Source organism: Brachyistius frenatus, unplaced genomic scaffold (genome assembly GCF_029030835.1).
Source record: "Brachyistius frenatus isolate BFR_SWC_R1_liver_20210118 unplaced genomic scaffold, ASM2903083v1 Contig_47, whole genome shotgun sequence".
Lineage (NCBI taxonomy): Eukaryota > Metazoa > Chordata > Actinopteri > Embiotocidae > Brachyistius > Brachyistius frenatus.
Window position 1 is genome coordinate 11,272 of NW_027210646.1, and position 20,062 is coordinate 31,333.

Here is a 20,062-nt window from a genome sequence, read left to right on the forward strand (position 1 = left end):
TGCGTGCGTGCGTGTGTGCGTGCGTGCGTGTGTGACAGAGAGATAAAGAGAGAGATGAATGAATGTGCCTGATTGAGAGCAAGCTAGTGCAGCTTGAAGGGACAACTTCAGCACCACGGACAGCGACTCATGCTCATGCATATCACAATGCTCCTTTATCTTTATTGCTACACTCCATCTGTCCGTCCCCCCCCCCCCACACACACACACACACACTTTCGCAAAGATTCAAAAGTGAATATGCGTTTACAGATTAATGAACCTTGGAGTGCAGCAAAGATCTAAGGACCAAGTTTCTGTGACCAAGCTCAGCAAACACAAGTTCACAGCCTGTAAAAGGAACTAAGCTTAATTTAGCATTACCTGTCATCTGCTTATTTTCATAGCTGACTTGAACACCCTACACAATTTAAAGAAGAGGTAGTTTACTTTATTTGTGTAAAACAACAGATTATTTTCTCATTCTAAAATCAGTGTTTTCAGTAGTTTTGCTTGCAGCATCAGCTTGGAATATTCATCCCCAACAATTATAGTTTCATAACCCTCAACATGAAAGGATGTTTGTCTTATTCAAACCTCTTGTGTATCTTTGTTGGCAGTGTTTCCGCAACACATTTGTCTCGTAAGGCTGCCTGGTTGTGTTCTTTGTGATGTTCAGCTCCTGTGTACGGTAGGTACCTTCTGATATTGCATAGAAGAGACAGATCAAACCGTTCACCCACCTGACAGTGTCGAGAGGATCTGGGAACACATCTTCAAGTTGTTTCATCCCCACCGTACTTGAATATTCATTTCCATCTCACTTACTTCCCTGACTCCATTCAGACAGGCATTTCATTGAACTTTATAGTTGTGATAAGATGGCTCTGGCTTGTATAATACTTTCAAAAGTTCTGGTCTCCTTCTCAGAAATTCTTGTCTTGGGGTTCGTCTTTGCCGCATCAAAAAGAAGAAGGGGTGGAAAATACAGACAGACACCTATTTACTCACTAATCTGAGATCAGAAAGCAAATCAATTAATGGCATTGTACTTTTTTGGAATGAGATGTATCCAATGCATTATGAACGGCAAGGAAGCCTTTGTACCATAATTAGCAAGTTGTCGAGAAGAGGATGCTGTTTTTTTTTTTTTTCCTCCTTAAATTCTTTCTCTGCTGCCAGGCAGACAGACAGTGAAAGCCTGCGTGTCGAAAGCATGAAATACTGGCATTTGTGAAGACACCCAAATCTCCTTGGCGGTTCTGGCAGAGCGAGAGAGAGAGAGAGAGAGAGAGAGAGAGAGAGAGAGAGAGAGAGAGAGAGAGAGAGAGAGAGAGAGAGGGAGAGAGACGAGTGCACAGGCAGCAGAAAATGGCTTAGTCAGGGTCATCACTAGCCAATAGCTTTGGATAGCTGTGACAAGCTCGGGCATTTTCTCAGGCTCCAATAAACCAACGGAGAAAAGATCTTCTCGACGCCACTTTGCCAACAAACACTTTTCTCACGGTCTTTACGGGCCATAATTATCATTCATTTTATGGAGTGTTTTCAGTGGTGGATCATCGTGTTTATATGACAGATTAGATCAAATGTTTTGAAATAAAAACAAATGCAATCTATAGAATTTTTCAAGCCATATGGAAGGTTTTTATAGTTTTTGTTTTGAAAACAGCTCCCCCCTGTCTCTGCAGTTCACACAGGTCAGTCACAACATCAAATTCATCTTGTGTAGGTCCCCCTCGTGCCGCCAAAACAGCTCTGAACTATCGAGGCATGGGTTTTATCATTTTAGCAGCAGATCCTTTAAATATATATGGATCAGACTCATTTTTTTCCAGCACATCCCACCGATGCTCGATCGGATTAAGATTCTGGAGGCCAAGTCTTTGTCACGATCATCAAAACATTCCTGAATAGTTTTTGCAATGTGCTTCAAGGGGCCACTGCCATCAGGGAATACCGTTTGCAACAATGTTTAAGTTGGTTGTAACACCAAGTCACGTTAGGACATTGCCCAGAACATCACACTGCCTTTCCCAGCTTGGCTTCTTTCCATAGTGCATCGTGCTGCCATCTCTTCCCCGGGGAAATGATGCACACACACCCGGCCGTTCACATGACATGAAAGAAAATCCTCAGTTCAGGCTACCTTCTTCCATTTCTCTTTGGTCCAGTTCTGATGCACACGTGCTCACGTCTTTTTTTAGTTTTGAAGCTAAATGATGTGATCTCTATTCTCCATAGTAGACTCAACCCAAGTTGAGCTGTCAATCAAACACGCATATATATATATATATAAACTGCTCTCTCAGAGCCCTGGGGACAAAGTAGCTTTTCGGATACAAAATCCCTTTTTTATTCATTTAAAAAAAAAAATACAAAGACTTTAAGAATATATTAATCAAATTATGTTGACACAGTTGTGGACTTCAAATATGTCTGATTTCACATAGACTTTATGAACTTTTCTCCTTTTCCTGTTTTCCTGTTTCCTGACTCTACTGTATCCTATACAAGCTTTCTGTGTGTATATGGCTGCGACCATAAATCCTGATCAAATATTGTTTGCCATCATACGTGAATGGCCACAGTGGGGGGGGGGGGGAGTACCACAGTATTGCTGAAGCCAAACGCAGTCACGATACCTCTGTGCTGCTGCACAGTGGGATTATTCTTTGCGTGTCAAAGTGCCAACTCCCCTCTGCATCAGTCTTTCCACTGGGGATCAATATAAGGCGGTTGAAGTTCAGCGGCCTGCAGAACAACAGATGTTCTTCCTGCCACGCAAGCCGTGTCTCTAAAGCCACTGTGCATTTTTTTTTTGGTGTGATGAAACTCTGGAAATCACCCCTGCTGAACCATCATAAACACTTTTTTTTCTTTTCTTTTTATTTTGCTTTTATAATATTATAACTTTTTGAGAGCTTTAAAATGCACATACACACACACATGCACAAAGCAATACATATTGTGCTGACAAAATACGGCAATGCATGCACAAAAACAGACAAACACACTTGATGATGTCATTTGTATAATCTGATGGAATCTGGGCCAGCTTTGACGAGAAGGCAGCCGGAGGGATGAGCAGTCACTGTCATAATAATTTGATGTGTAGGAGGGGAGGTATGGGGAAAAGAGCAGTGTGTGTGTGTGTGTGTGTGTGTGTGTGTGTGTGTGTGTGTGTGTGTGTGTGTGTGTGTGTGTGTGTGTGTGTGTGTGTGTGTGTGTGTGTGTGTGCGCGCGCGCGCGCCCCGTTGTTGTATTGAAGGGGTGTCACCTAATAGATGCAATTCTCTAGCTCATTAGGTGCTATTTGTTTTTTGTCTTTATATGTAGTTTGCAACAAATAAAATGTCCTGACATGCGAGTCCTTATTCCTCGTGTCCTTGTAATTTATGCAGTCTTCTAAATTAAAACAAAGTGGTTGTGTTCCATGTGCACCATTTAGTCATTTGTCATTCATGTTGAGCAGGTAAATTGAGCAAAATGTATGTATTAAAAGATAATAAAAATGGAAAATGATTATTTTTCAGCACTTTATGAAGCACTGTTAGCATACAGTTGAGTTTGGTAAATGCTGCAATTAACTTATCACGCTCACACTCAACTGTGATAAATGGAGGGTTTCCTCCAGGCCGAAACTTAGTCATTCAATACATTTTGATTGTGCCCGCCCTTTAAATGTTAGCACTACTTTTGGAATCTCCCATGTTTCCAAATGCCAGACAATTTCAGACATCATCATTTCCCAGTCTGATGAAAAAAACGTTGAATTTGGTCTCAAGCCACACAATAAATTCTTAGAAGAAATCCTGTTAAAATCACACAAGGCATTTATATCTCTAATTAAGCTTTTGCTCTCTGCCAAACGTGAATTGTGATTTTCATCAATTTATACCCATGATAGGCAAAAGTAGTCCAATATTTACCCACCAAATAAAGACACTATCTGTAAATGATTAAAAGTAAAAATGCACAGTCACCGTACTCTCATGTAAAAAATTTACCACATCTAATATTTTTTAAATAACCTGTGAAAAGTCTGCCTGCAGCAATACAGCTAGAGTAATAGGATATCTAAGGATCAATGTGTGTCTATTGATTTGTACACAGGCCCAAAACAAACTCGACCACACCGTAGCGATGCGTCAACATCCTCTGATTGCCCCACAGCAAATGTCAATAACAATGATTAACTGACTGCTGTGTGTGAGTACAGAAAAGAGTGGGAGACGTTTTACACTTCAGGCAAAAAAAATCTTTATATAATTTTTTTTATTTATTATTATTTTTTTTTTACAATTACTCTTTGTACTCTTCTTTTACGTCCTTAAATCACTGTTATTATAGTAGAATTATATCTGTTTGATGTAGTGTTAGCCATTTCTCTCACGGGTAGATCAGTTCTAAGGCTTTTAGGATTTGGGACTTAATATATGGCTCGATTATCTCAAACGTTACAGCTGACGGTGTCTGTGTTTGATCTGGATAAAAGGTGATCTTCCATCTTATATTCCGCCTTACACAGCAGTTTTCTCATTCTGTGTGTCCCTAATTCACAGAATGGCATTGGTGTGGGCTACAGCCAGTCAGTGAACAGTTCAGTTTAATGTTCATCTGCTTTCTTGTTTCTATTTGAAAGAATGAATTGTTGAAAGTCACAGTCTGTATATTTCATTTTGTTATTTTTGCCTAATTTGATTCACATTCATGTGCATGTTTAATTTGTTTACGTAAGTGTCTGTGTGGATCTGTGTTCTGGCAGGAATGTGCACTGAGCCAGTGTTTATAGTAATCCTGTCCACATGCTCCTGTCACTGTATGTCCATGTTTATTTATGATGCTGGATGCAGGCGATTTGGCATATACAACCACTTAACATGCCAACAAGGCTCGGATGTTGTGAGAAGGTCATTCGAGTCCTCGTGGCCTCGTGCCCCACAGCGCCGGAGTCTCCTCGGGTGATGACACTTACTGTGGGTCATTTTGTTACAATCCAATGTCCAATGATATAACTGCTGCACCTGCTTCCAACTATAACCTGCACTCGACCCATCTTGACTCTCCAAGGTACTCTGGCACAGGTGGGCATGTGCAAAGAGCATAGTATAGAAGAATTGGATATTGAGCCATACAAATTTAACTGCAATCAATCACATCATGTTTACAATATATAAAAACTCACCCATATAGTACAGTCTATACTACTATTGCTCCAATTTACAATTATTTTCAGTACTGATTAATTAGAGCCTAGCTGTCATCATGTCTTGTTTTGTCTAATTAACAGTCCAAAACCCCAAACATTCAGTTTACTTATTACCTTATTGACTTATTTACAAAAATTTCAAAACAAAGAAAAGCAATAATTCTTGACATTTGTTTGAGCAGGAGTGAAAGTCAACATTCGGTATTGCACCTGACAGAGAGACAGAGACACGAACCTCGCCCTCCACGGACACCATTACAGTTACATGTAGGTTTTGTGTGTGTTCGCCGTACGCGTGCACGCACCAGGTTGTGTAGTATACCGTCTAAGCCTCATTTTGTTCAGCATGTGTAATCCCTTTAAATTCCCCACTGATAGCCTGACTACCTTCACTTCAGATTAGCTGAGGTAGAGATCAAGGAGCGCTTCTCTCACCAGTATGTAGGACAACACAGAGGGGACACACGGTTACCGTGAGCAGAACCAGCCGCTGCATGTGGGATGCTGCACTGGATTTGGATAGTTCATCAGATCAGCACAAAATCTGTGCAAAAAAATAAAAATACGTATGGTGTGTGTGATGTAATGTTCATAATCCTTCTTTGCAGTCACATCCTATGCACATCTGTATTCACCAACGCACACATAGTGTAGGCATCTGTTTTGCATTCATGGATGCAAGCACTCGCATACTGTGTGATATTCTTATAAAATAATGTGATTTATTTTCTCATAGAAATATAATTCTCATATCACATAAATATGTGAGTGTCATAGAGGCCTCATACACAGGAATCCCGAGCATTTGTAAGTCTGATGAGCTCTTGAGTTTTCAATAGACCCTCTTCTTATGCAAGTGTGATGCCACCCTGCGTTAATTGTGTAACTGACAGACTGCTGTGAACTATTAGAAACGAGGTAAGAAGTGAACGGGAGATAGCATGTAGTGTGTACACACTGGTTTACACTTATGGGATTGCCTTTGAGAGCTAGCTCGTGTCTGCGAGATAGATGGATGAATGTTGAGCACACCAATGTGGCTGTTTCTGTGCTTTCTTGGCTCATGTTTGTGTGAACGATGACTTTTATTTATCTGGTTTGATTGCTGTATGCAAGAAAGATTCAGGAGTTTTCAAAAATGGTTGGTCTTATTTATCAAGGTCTGCAATGATGAAACACAAGAATCAGATATTTTGGTCCTGTTCATGGTCAGTCTATAGCATCACTATAGATAATAGTACATTTGTGTATTTTTTTTGTCAGGGGGTTGTACTGAAAAAATAAATCACTAAAAGAGAGTTACAGAATTGCACATGTACTTCCCATGTCTTCTTCAGTCTGTTGGAATTATCACAACCCTGGACTGTATGAATTAAATACAGAAGTAGGTGGATTTGATACAGAGACATAAAACCAACCCTTGAGGGCTGTAAATTGACCCCCAAAGTGAAAAACAACAAAGAAACCATTACAGGCTGTTTTTTTTTCTTTAAATCTTTAATAATACATACGGCGTATAAACTGAAGTAGCTGTGGGGACTTCAACTGTTTCAGCAGCTGTTTTCAAACATTGAAAGTTATTTTTATTTTGGGAAAATGATCTTATATAATATAATTCTGTGACTATCATTAATAACCAGTACCAGTCGAGCTATACCTCCTTTTTGTCCAGTCTTTTAACCTAAGCTAACTGCCCCCTACCTCTATAAATTAACTCTGAGACACGAGTGTTATTAATGCTCTCACCAAACTCAGTAACTCACTAAGGGAATAAGAGTATTTGCCAAAATGTGGAATTATTCCTTTTAAACATTAAACCGATTGTCGTCATCATTCATCATCCAGTACAAGGATTAGTAGAAAACGTTTTTTCCAGTTTATATTGACTCAGTATGTGTGTTCAAGCAAGTACTGCACAGTAGACAGTGCAGCTGCAGCTGGGATGGCGACAGTCCAGTGGTGCATTGGGGCAGAATAACATTAAGGTTCAAGTGAGTTGAATGAAATGTAAGAGTTATCTGAGTAATGTGGAGCAGGAGCATGAACACGGTGCCTGAAGCCAAATGAGCTACTGTACAAGGATGTGTGCAGAATAGTGCAAAATTATGCAAACAATGTTGCGTAACTATGGCAGTTTATCGCAGTGAGAGAGCAAATCTTAATGTTTTATTAATCTGCTTAATTGACGGTGGTGCACTGTGCACTTTGAAACCTTTTTTTTTTCGGTCAGGCACAATCATTGGTTATGTTCAGATATCCCATTATTCAATCATTGTTCATTTTAGTGTGAAGCTTTGTTATTATTGGTCACTTAGGAGAACGCTGAATCAGCTGTTGTTGACCAAATTTGCTTCACCTGTGTTTTTTTCTACCACAACAACGCCTGCTGTGAAAAGGAGCAAATGCAACTTAATCTAATTACACAGATACATTGATTCCCAGTTTTAACCATCATAACCGTACAACTGAAAACATTAAAAACATGTGGTTTTTGTACATCTTGAGGTACTGCAAATATTACATCACATCTAGTATTCAACAGACGTTAAGTTGAATTGTTATTGAGGTCAAATGTTAGACAGGTTATCTATAGTCTGTCATTGTAAGATTGATGTTGTTAATATAGTAAATTGATAATCATAGATTGCCTGTCGGTTTGTTATTTTAGTGAGTTATTAAGACAATTGTTGCAGAAGGCCATCAGTAACTAAAACCAATGCTCTGAAATAATAAATAGCATAAATATTGCCTCACCGTATTGTTCAAGAAAGAATGAATTGTCATATATATATATGCCAGAAAAAAGTTAGTTGCAGTCATCTTTTTGGGCCTGTGTGTTTTATAGTGGTTATGTATTTATGATAGTGTCATAAACACAAGATGCTTGTGTCGGTTTTATAGCTACTGTTATTCTTTTAGCAGATGATTTGATTATGTTTGATTTGTAAAGGTTACTTCTGTGTGTTGAAGGGAAACACGCACTTCAAAACCAAAGGATCCTTGAGAAACAGTGAGTGTGCACCAGAAGGGCATGTTCTGCTTTATTATTACACTGTTTTCAGCCAGCCAGTCAGGGAAGCTGTCTCAGAAATGTGATTACATGCCACCGAGTATTTGAGCCAAAGAAATTGCAGCTATTTTCTAAGAATTTCAGTAGCTCTCTTTCTGTGACAGACTAGACAATGCAGTGCTTGCTTGCATGTTGTATTCCCCCGGCTTTGAAAATCACCCATTATTATTCTCTCTCATTTGTCATGTTTTCTTTCCGTTTTGTAAAAGATTACAGAAGTCTGGCTTTCTCAGAATCTGGACTACATCTCTCCTCTAAATTCCTACACAGACCTTGTGTTTAGTCTGTTTTACCTAAGCTGTTTATTCCTTTGTTGGTTCTCCGAGCTGTACGATGCATCTGTCTCTCAGCTGTAACTCCTCCAAGCGACAGTGTAGATGCTTATTCAGTCCCACTTTACGCGTCGCGGGATGACACGAGGGTTACCCCCCCCCCCCCCCCGCCCCATCCCCTCTCCACTCCATATGGGGGTTTAACAGTGTGTGTTATGCTGCCCTACACTGTAGATAGAGCTTAGCACGCTTACTGGCTCAGTAATGGGATATCTGCTTCCTGCAGGTTTGTGTGAAACATGTCTGTTTGCCGCTCTGTTTCTCCTCCTATCAGCCACATGGGTTTCATCCTATACCCACAAATCTCCTGTTAATTTATTCAAAACAGCTAAAACGTTGCGTTACATAAGTTTCAAAATTTCTTGTCAAGAAAATAGCTGTGAAATATGCTTCTCGAGAGGATGTTGCGGTTATGCAAGCAGTTTTGTGAATTCAAAGGATTTAGTGTTTTGCAAATAACCCCTCTCTCTCAATTTAAGTTTGGGGGGGGGGGTAAAGAAAAAAAACCATAGCGCAGCATAGAACACTTTGACACAATTAAATAAACAGCTTTTGGCAATGAAGCATCATTTGTTGTTTGATATGTTATTCCAGGCATCCCAGAATTCATTTTCACTTTGCTCTTCGTGGTCTGGCAAGCCAGCAAATGCATGAGCTTGAGATACAGATCGTTTCAAAAAGGCTGTACGATTGATTGACGACTCTTCCTCACTGGGAAACTTCCCCAATTTGAATATTGTCAGAGTAAACTGACATTTTCCTTTTACAATGAACTGTTTAAACATTCAGGAGTTGCTCCTAGATCCAGCACTGTGACGCCTACATTGTGATATCCAACCTCTCATCTAACAGTGCCAGCAGCTACGTTTATCCACCCCAAATAGTTAGAGATTTTCTCAATATTCTGGAAAGTTGTGCTATCACACTCACCATCTCTGTCTCCCCTCCTCCTCCCCCTATGTCGCTTGCCCTCAGCAAAACATCCACCCTGAGCTTTGTGCTCGTGCTCCACATCGCGAATATTGTGTTTTTTTCAGTTTTTTCATTGGTAGTGGTGTGCATGTGACAGAAAAGCCGAAAAACACATTTATATACACTTCTAAAGGCTTAAATTAAGAAAAGGGAGAGGCTACCACAGGAAGATCTGTGAAAGGAAAATTGACAATAGGAGCATAATCAGGGTGAAGAGGTATCATCACACTGCCACCCTTCACCCTTCACCCTTCCAATTTCCCCGCTGGATCCCACTTATCGTCTCTTCAAAACCTGTAGAGAATTGAACTATGGGTCAGATATAACACTTGAAGTCTGACACACAATCCTGAATACCGAGAGCTGTGTTCAACGGGAAAAAAAACCTCATAACTGTGTGATTTCACTCATCTGACTTGTGTCCATGACTTTCAATCAATTCGTTCACAGCAAGAACTCAGAAAGAAATTGAATTAGGTCCTGAGCGTTGAACCACAGCTTCTTAATTGGCGCAGGATTAGTTCAAATTGATTTGGCCTGATTGGAGTCCCAAGCTTGTGTTTCCACTTAATCACTGAGCACACCCCTCTCTTGAACCCCTATTTGCATGCACCCTTCCCCTCAGCTCATGTCAATCATTTACAGCCCATGGCAAACCCTTCTGAATTTGCATGAAATCACTGGCCCAGGCTTTTGCTGCTTTACTATTGCTGCCTCTGCTGCTGCAGTGCACACATTCTTCTGTGTTAATCAGATTTCTTGGTGTTATTATTACACCAGTGTCTTGTTACAATATCACAAAAAAGACTGAATCTCTTGCCAGGTCCAGAAAATTGCCCTCTGGTTACAGAAAATTTTCTGATAGATCACTGCTGTTATTCTGACTGAGCAGTGGAGAGCGATGGAGTGAGAGAAGGAGCCGGGGAAAAATGGAGAGAGATTGTCTCCAGGGGAAATAAAGTGAGGACAGGAAAGAACACCGATTATGCATGAGAGAGAACAAAAGAGTGGAAGAGAGTGAAACAAAAACAAAAAAAAAGATCACAAATAAGGTTGGGGGAACAATATGGTTGGAAGGGGAGAAGATAAGGGAGACGGTTATGAATGGAGAGGCGGACAGGAGTGGAAATGGACCGCAGCTGCAACAAGAGTTCTTTAACAACAGCCTGTCTGCTTCTGCCCATCAAACCTCAGACCTTGACGGCGAGCGTCCCCATAGAGTTAAATTCATTAGAGTATATTCTATCTTCTGTGGAATTGATATGTGTGAATATTAAACATTTTGGTGCCAGGATGTTCAGGTTAGTGTGGTTGAGCTTTCATAATATGATTAAACCAAGGATGTGTCATCTACTCACGGACATGACTGGATTTGATTATGGGGTCTCTGATACGCCACAGATGTGCATTTCTTGGTGGGAAATCTCACACTGCCAGACCTGTCTCACAGAGACGGAAGGCCTAACTGAACACACAGCTTTTGACAAGTTAGATTAAAAAAAAAAAAAAAAGTGTCTTGTTTAAAAAAAAATTAATTCAATCAAAACTGACAAAGGGAAATGCTGAAAGATCACAAAGCTGACAGAAGGGAATTGGTATACGATATGATTCATCGTTTATATATTTGATACCCTGTGAGCTAGTTTAAATGGTAAATACTCTGTACTTATGTAACACCTTTTTACCTTAGCGGTCTACAAAGCAACAATGTCTGCCTCTTCTTCACCCGTTCACACTCACACTCGCACCAGTGCTCGCCTCCCATTGGCCTTTCTGCGTGGCATTTTTGGTTAAGAGTGAAAATGCCAACACACATGTGAAGGGAGAGTGACAGCACACAGAAAGCAAAAGAAGGTCTTATCTCATCCATCAGCATCCCCTGAGTCCGACTGTATGGTGGAGGACTATACATTCTTGTGATTCTTAATATGATTCTGTAGATAGCACATTGGTATTCATTTCACTTTCAGGCTGCGTAACGTTCACAGTCAAGACCTAATGCACCATATGTCTCCTTTATTCTTCCACTACATTCACACTACAGGCTCTTACTCTCGGTGCCAAGTTTGCTGCTCACATCTGATTACTTTGGCTGCGGTTCATATGTATTTTAGGATAACACATATTCTGCTCTAATGTAAAGTGACAATGAAGACAGGAAGACGCATGTGCGTAGAAGGACCATGACAGAAGGTATCACATCTCATCCTGTACCTTCAGTGTGCTTCTTCTGCTCTCTGCAAAGGTTAGCTATATCATGCAAACACTGAAGGGACTCGATTATGAGGCTTAGTTCTATCAATATCAGCAAAACTCCTGAAAGCTGTTTCGCTTACTTTTAAGTCTTGCGACCTGTGTTTCTCTCGGGATGAGAAATTATTGGTGATCAATTGAAAGGTGAGAGGGATGGGAAAGGTTTTAATGTGTCGGTGGAAATTTCAGACATTTGCTTCTTGAGATCCTCTTAAATCTAGTAGTCTTTACAATATATTCATATTCCTATATTTTTAAGTCAAGTAACCTTTCTTTGTTTCTTTGTCTTTTTTCTTTCTCTCTCTTTCTCTCTCTCTATCTCTCGCTGTCTTTCTAAGTTTGTCTCAGAGGGTTTTACAGTCACACATTCAACATGATCTCTCTTTAGAATAAAAAACTGGAAAGGGAAGAGTTCTGCAAACCTACTTTTTCAAATGTGCTTATTTTAATGGGGAGTCTTCAAAGTGAAAAATACCAAATCCAAAAGCTCTTGTATAAATACTGTACTGCATCGAAGTTTGGTAAAATATTGGTGTGTTTCGATGTGAATGTAAAACATCTGATGATTTAAGGCCATTTTCTGCTGTTTATTCATTAGAGAAAAAAAAGAGATGTACTATGTCACATACAGTGTGACAATAAATAGCCTTCAGTTGCATCATGAAATTAATGTCACCTCCCTTTTTCCTGTGAGGAGAGATTGTCAGAAATAATACTTTCATAATTAATAAGCTTGTATCTCAGGAGGCACACAACTAAAGCATCAGTTGTGTTTAGCTTGATTTAATAGTCAGGAATCATTGAAAACTTCTTATTGTGTTTCTCCATCGTAAGACTACTTGTACTCATACCGCGCGTCTACGTCGAAACACACATCCAGACACACAAACACCTGCGTCTTAATAAATGAGTACCTGTCATCAGTGTGTGGTTCTCGCATTAAAGCGCTGTGAATTCATTAAGTGTGCCCTTTGGAAGTCTAACCAGCCAGGTGGGGTGCCGTCAACCCCCTCCTTTGCTTCTGAATCTCGCCCAGCATTTCAATTGCAAATACTGTACACAGCCTCAGTGCCCTTTTAAAATCCCGCAGAAAACCCATATCACCGCACACTCACAGACAAACAAACGCGTCTGCAAACACAGCCACGATTCTCATTTTACTTTTCTTTAGCGGTGCAGAAGGTTTAACCTACATATGTCTCACTGGATTACAGTGTTAAAACACACATTTCTGTCTGACCCACAGGTCTTAAAACATTTCCAATGTTTTCTGAGGAGCAGGAAAAAAAAAACATAAGACGGAGACGGTGGCCTCACATGGGTATCGTGGTTAGTTTAATCACCCGTGATTTATTCAAAATCTGGAATTATTTTAATCACACAGAGATTTGGGTGCGTTTTGAATCGGATTAGTGTATGTTTTTCTGCTGATAGATGAGATTCTACGAGTTCACATCTGACTTGATATCCATGCATTCTTTCTTCCATTATGTGCCAGCATGGCCCTGGAGGATTTTGAGGGACACCGCTGCATGCATACAGCTGACTGGGTTGGCAGTGATGGGATAAACCCTAATAGAAAAAAAAGGTTGGGTCAAAGCGGACCGCGGCTTGGACTTATAGTTTTCCTGAGCAATGTCAGTTCAAAGTGACCTGAGACGGTATTACTAAGTCATCACTAGTTTACGTGTACGTATGTGTACGTAGGTAGGGGGGAGGGGCTAGAGGCTGTGGCAAAGCTAAATCCAAATCCTCCTCTTCTGTCAATAATTCACAGCCTTTTCACAGCACCTCTAATCCTCTTTCTGACGTGACTCACTTCTATTTATCACCACAGTGCCTGCGTGCCTCAAACAATTGGGCAAAAGTGCACTAACAACCAGCTTGTGTGTGTGTGTGTGTGTGTGTGTGTGTGTGTGTGTGTGTGTGTGTGTGTGTGTGTGTGCGTGTGCGTGTGCGTGTGCATGCATGTGTGAGAGTGACCTTTCTGATCTTGATCTTCAACTAGATAAAGATTCTTGTCTGTGTCTTTATGCTCTCTGCTGGCAGATAAGGAGTCATACAATAACTTCTGAGTTGATGTTATGAGCTCCACAAAATCCATCCAAAACAAGCATCAACATCAGATCTGCTGCCGACTGGTGTGAAGTCATGCTGCTGTGAAAATGCAATAAAGCACAGAGATAATCACTGCTGAAGTTTGAATAATGGCTGCGTATAATGGATCTGTGCTACACCAGCGTAGAGATTATGTATCACGCTGGCCGGGCAGGCAGCCCGCTGGTACTGCTGCTGACTCAGTGCAACCATAGCTGGGGCTTGGGGGGTTAATGCAGCAGGGCCACAGGCTGATCCACGGTCCTTCCTCATCTGCCAAAACTTCAAAGGATGCCCCGGCAGAGTCTAAATCGCCGTCTCCTCCGGCCCAGACTCTGCTGAGCACCACCCCCTTCCTTTCCCCCCTCGGTGCACAGGTCAAACTCAGTCTCATCTTTTATGTATCTCTTACCCCATTGATTGTGCTCTAAGAGATTCATGAATACAGAGGGGCCTATTTCCGTATCACACTCCGGCATACGAACTTTTTTTTTTTTTTCTTCTTGCAAGAGAGGAACTTTTTTTCCTCATTTGTACAGTTCTCATTTTACTTCCTCTCATTTTTTTTTCCCGGTTTCTGTTTCTGCTCCCTTGTCGTTTCTCTTTCCTGCCTTATACCTTGCATCTCTTTGTATGCATCGCTTTTCCGACTTCCACTTATTTCACGCAGAAGGTCACAGTGGTTTCCAGTTTTTAACAGACCCGTTTTCCCCTCTTTTGCTTTTTATTGTGCACGGATGAATTATTCAGATTGCAGATAGCAAATAAAATGAAATGAATGAGAGCTGCAGTTTACAGAAGCCAAATATTTAATCTAAAATCATTTAAATTAAGGAAATAATAATGATTATCGACATCATAAGTTTTGTGTCGATGTAAGTTTGGAAATGGTTGTTGGGTCTGCTTTTCCTTTACTGCTTTCTTTAACTGAGATCAGTGACAATGTTGCTCTAAAAGCTGCGTTAGCCTGCCAACAGTGTGTCACATGTATTTAATTGTGTTTATTACTTGGTTGTTTACTCATTCATGAATACATATGCTGATCCATTTTTAACAAACACCACCCCCCCCCCCCAACCCCATCCCCTCATCTAACTTTGTCTCTACCTGTGTTTAAGTGATGTGTGTGTTATGCACCCCAGCAGAGTGTGAAATTGAAATTCTCCCCTGAAGAGGTGACTTGGTTGACAAAAAGAGAGGACGCGGGAGATGTGAAATTGCATCTTTTTACTTAAGTTGTTGTCATATTTCATTTTCAACTCAAAAGGGATTCATTTGGATATGGTTTTTATCACGATTGATTATGTTGATGCCGTCATGATATTTACACAGAAGCTACTGTGTGGGATAAAATGATGATTTCCTTCTTAAATACTCACCCAAGACGATGCGTGACTTTCCATCTGCAAGCCGAGCGGTTTGACAAAATCATGTCCGATAGAAAATCTGACATGCTGAGAAGTTTTATATTGTTCTTCAACATATTGAGCTCCTTAGATGGATTTTGTTAAAATATCAAAACAAATTTGATTGAACAGATGTGCATAGAACCCTCTAATGATGGGAACACATTTAGCATCGCCGCTAACAATCAGCATAAGATCAGCGCTAAAATGTTCAACAAGTATAGCAGCTAGAAACAGGAGCATCACAAAGCATGAGCCGATCAATTTACATTTTTAGCCCAAACTGTCTAGAATGACACTTAATGGTAAAAATCCTTAATAATCTACTAATAATCTTCCTTAATAATCAATTTACTTGGCATTTGTAACAGTTTGCAGTTCTCCCTAAGAAACTTCATCTTGTGCCCCATTTGGTCATCAGCTCCTTTAACACCTAGTGAGGCATCACGATAAAGAGGCAAGACCTGATTGGTCCTCTTTTTATATTCCAAACACAAATATTTTTTACACTTGGCATGAACCTCATGAAACTAGTTTTTTTTTTGTATTTATATCATAGAGTTACCAGTGCATAAAACTAAAAATACACCTTAACACCAGACGTCAAATGGCACAAGATAGATCAAATCTTCTATTTCCAAGACCATGACGTAAAGTTTCCGTGATGAGGTTAGTTTTGTGATTTATTATGATTCGGCACTAACTTTGCGTGCCATTCACATGGCCACACTTTTTGTTTTTTGGCATCCCTGCATCGTTGTCACACAAAGAGGACCCCCTGGAGTATTAGTGCCTTCCCTCTGACCTGTGTGTGGGCAACCTGTCCCAACCAAATCCCACCTGGCGAGAGTCGGACAGACCACCATCTGTTCGGTGCCCCCACAGTGAACTACCTGCCACCTCCTCTTCATCACCTTTGTGGGGCGTCAGGAAATAGATGCTTTCTAGAAACCTAATTTGCAAGGATTTTATTCTCAAAAGCATAGTAATGAATCTGGTTTGGTTATTACAAGGAATAAATATACAAGATGCATCTTCGCATCTTATATCTTTTCCGTCTAAAAAAATTCTGCGGGCCACTCTAATGTGCTTTAAGAAATGAGAGAAGTGAAGAAGGTTATCTGCTCACACTGCCTTTCAACAGTAAAGTCATTGCCCTGAGACAAAGCCTGGTTTCATCCTTTCTCAAAACACCTGAAGGACTAAACATGCTAGATTTGAATAAGCACAAATAGGCTTAAAGTGGATCTTGCACATCCCCTTCCTCATTCTGTGCTGTTTCCCTGAAACGCGGCTTCCCAAAAGACAGGGTTTAGGATCAAAACCAGCATGTTGGTGCAGTGATTTAACAGCCTAACAAAATGGGGTTTAGCTGATTATACACAGGCATTTTAATGTATTTTAATCCAACCACTCTGGTCAATGAAAACCAAAGTTTTCTTCTTCGATCTACTTAAAAGCAGGAAGGGCTTGCACATTTATTTTTGGTGTGTGTGCTCTGTACCATCCCCCAGCATTTCAGCAGTAATGAAATACAGTGCAGTCTGGTGAGTGTCTCAAAAAAGAGCAGGGAGCAACAGCACAGCGGGAGCACATGGCACACGGACCAGCACATTAGCCACCAGGGCACCATAGGAGTGTTTTGATATGTTGTGTTGAACTCCCCACCACTGATTCTCCTCTTTATTCAATTCAAGGTGGAGAAATGTGCACACGCAGACGACAAGGAGCGTGGAATTAAGCACAGGAGAGAAAAGATGCCGAAGATGAAACAATAAAGGAGGTGAGTTACACGCTGCATGCTTGTTCTCCACTGGCTCAATATATTGCCTACAGTGCTGCTATAAGCAGCCTTGGATGCATCTTTATTGATGCCCAGGTCAGCGACCATTCACAAAATGGGTTGCGTAGAGATAAAGCAGTAACGATAAACCTTGACCTACGTTGTCAACTTCGTTAAAGCTGCCTTTGACTGCTGCCCATAATTCACCTTTGACCTTTTGACTGCAGCCTCCTCTGCACCAGATATAGCCTTTTAGTGCACCCTCAGTGGAAGTACATCTGTCAGGGTTGACAGCCCTCCATCAGTGGCAGCGTAAATGAGACAGAAGGAGACCCAAACGCGACAGAGAAAGTGACAGCGCGGCGAATGGCAGGTAAACGGGGGATGATGGAAAGATGCAGAGATGAGATGAGCGAACTAAAGATAAGAAGAGAAAATGTTTCACTGAGGCTGTTTGGGTGAAAGTGTTTTTACTTGTTTGTATAATTATAATAACTGGCGACAAAACAGATGGCGGTGGTGAGATAAACAGTTTTTTTTTTTTAAGTCAGTAAAAACGTTTAATAGCGAGTAAAAGTGCTGAACATCTTTACTCTGCCAGGCATAAATAAGCCTTAGCACTCTAGCAATGTTGTTCAGATGGCAAACTGAGGGGAGGGCAAAGGATTTCGATAGACAAAAATAAAAAATAAAAAAACATGAATTCTGACCTCATAACCTGACATCACCTCTTTTACTCGCTAATGGATGCTCTGTAATACACTCGAGATCCATCCTGTTTATGAATGTTACATTTTGGTGTCTAAAGCCACACAAATCTATTGAGTGAAATACAGCCAGGGTGATGACATAAGGAACGTGAAGGGGCTGAAGAACGCCCCAGCTGGTGTGTCTTACTGTTTTCCCATTTTATCCTAGTCACAGTGCCATGGATCTTATTTTCCGAAAAATATATATACTGGACGATCTGGCAAAGCTGTGGCAAAAACATGTTGACCTTTGTGTGGAAGACAGAAATTGAAATTGAGACGTCTCACAACGTTCAATGTAAACCCATGGCTGAAACATAGTATGCTGAAGGTCTAAGTCTATGGTCTCTTACGAGGTTTACATTTTTTAAATTTTAGCTTAATTCATCAATGGATTTTTTTTTTGTGGACTAATTTATCATTGACTGTAAAGCAACAGAGTTTACAGTCACAACCAATCAGACCCCTTCACATTTTGCACATTTTATAATGTTGTAAATTTAATTTGAACTCTACGCTATCATGGTTTATTGAGTGTAGATTGTTGGGGGGGAATGATAAATTTAATAATTCGATTACATTTACAACAACTCTGAAGTCTGCAAAAGTGAAGCGGTCTGAATATTTGAAGTATACACTGACAGGAAATGAAAAAAAAAACAAAAAACAACCTGGGTTTATTTTTAGAAGTTAATCATTTTTCCAGAATAAAACTGTGTTTAAAATATCGCTGCAGCTGAATTAAACAGGAAATAATGCATCGTCATTGAGCGGTTAATATATAATCACGCATGGGATCCCATCTCGAGCTCAGCTCTTGTACACGAGCCAATCCTGAACCCTGAGGCCTGGGGCCTCTGCCAAAATGCTGGATTTATAGCAAGCACAGCTTACCATTTGAAAACATATCATTGCATTGGCTTGGGACATCATCGAAGGCTATTTGAAAACAAGTAATGTTCTTCACCAGCAGATTCCAAGTCAGTGTGTTGTGTATCCCAGGAAGCTCGGAGAGGGAGGGAGGGAAGGAAAAAGTCAGCAGCCAGTGGGATCATAACTGAGGATGTGTCACAGACTTCCCGCTGTGCAAACACACAGAAAAAAAATATATTCGGACACTAAAATCTCAATGTTACCCTGTGAAAAGCACATTTTTGGTTTCCAACATCAAGCGGCTTTTTATAGAGTGTGTTTATGGAGATTAGGTCGTATGTAATTAGGTACTATCAGATGAGGTAAATCTTGGCCAGTGGGAGGCGAGCCATGGACACTAGCAATCACAGCAGAACAGAGCGGTCATGCGAGGTTGGGAAAAGGGAAAAGATAGAAGACGAAAGATCACATAATGGCGGAGGGTTGTCGGTAAAGTAGAGAGGGAAGTGAGGAGAAGGCAGGGAGAGTGTCGTGGGGGTAAGTATCTGGACGTCCAGGTGGATATTACATTCGCTGCTGAGAGTGAGGGAAACATGTGAGATCTTCTCCCCGTGCCGCATACACTCAAAGGTGCTTGTCACAGATACACACAGATTAACAATAAACAGCCTGGACTGAGATTATCTACTCAAGTCACCTTGCGAGGAACAAATTTGTTCAGCTAGGGAGCTGCGACGCGAAGGTGTTGTGATTCATTTCTTACACTGCGGGCGAAGAGGAGGTTGTTGAGAATACATACTGGCATAAGTAGGTTGCAGTAGATGATACTAGTTCTCAGACTGACAGTGTTGTGGAGCTGTTTGATGTCAATTGTTGGTGATACAAAACACATTTTTGAATGGATCAATATTAGTTTAATACACAAGTTTAGGGGACTAATTGTTAGCATAATGAATACATTTATTTTGTATTGCAAACATTTGTTAAGCTTTTAGCAGCTCTTTGTTTGATGGGTTTTATGATTAAGGTATTAATGAGGCCTTAATATATTTTCAGAGTGCTAGGAAACACTCAGCTACGACTGGCTTATCTTCCACTTCATTAATTCATAATAACACGTTTCCAAACTTTGATTAAATCTTTTTTTTTTTTTCTATCTTTCAAAGACTATTTTAAGATTCTATCTCTTTTTCTCCAGAAATGAGACTCCATGACGGAGGTTCACATCTCGAGCGCTGCCCACGATAGCATCTCATATGCAAAGAGTAAATGTTATTTAATGTAATGTCTATCACCTCATTGTACCACTAAGTTGGAGGCTGTTATCAGTGTGTAC

General features: G+C 40.5%; 1 protein-coding gene across 4 annotated transcripts in view; it reads left to right on the forward strand.

Moving 5' to 3' along the window:
• Window positions 1-597: 597 nt before the first annotated feature.
• The window catches only part of dlgap1b (discs, large (Drosophila) homolog-associated protein 1b), a 76,086-nt gene continuing 56,621 nt past the window's right edge, over window positions 598-20,062 (forward strand). For all 4 annotated transcript variants that reach the window (XM_069703475.1, XM_069703478.1, XM_069703477.1 and 1 more), the window contains exons 1-2: window positions 598-670; window positions 17,019-17,104. The gene's annotated coding sequence lies outside the window, so the exon portion shown is untranslated. The remainder of the gene's footprint in view (window positions 671-17,018; window positions 17,105-20,062) is intronic.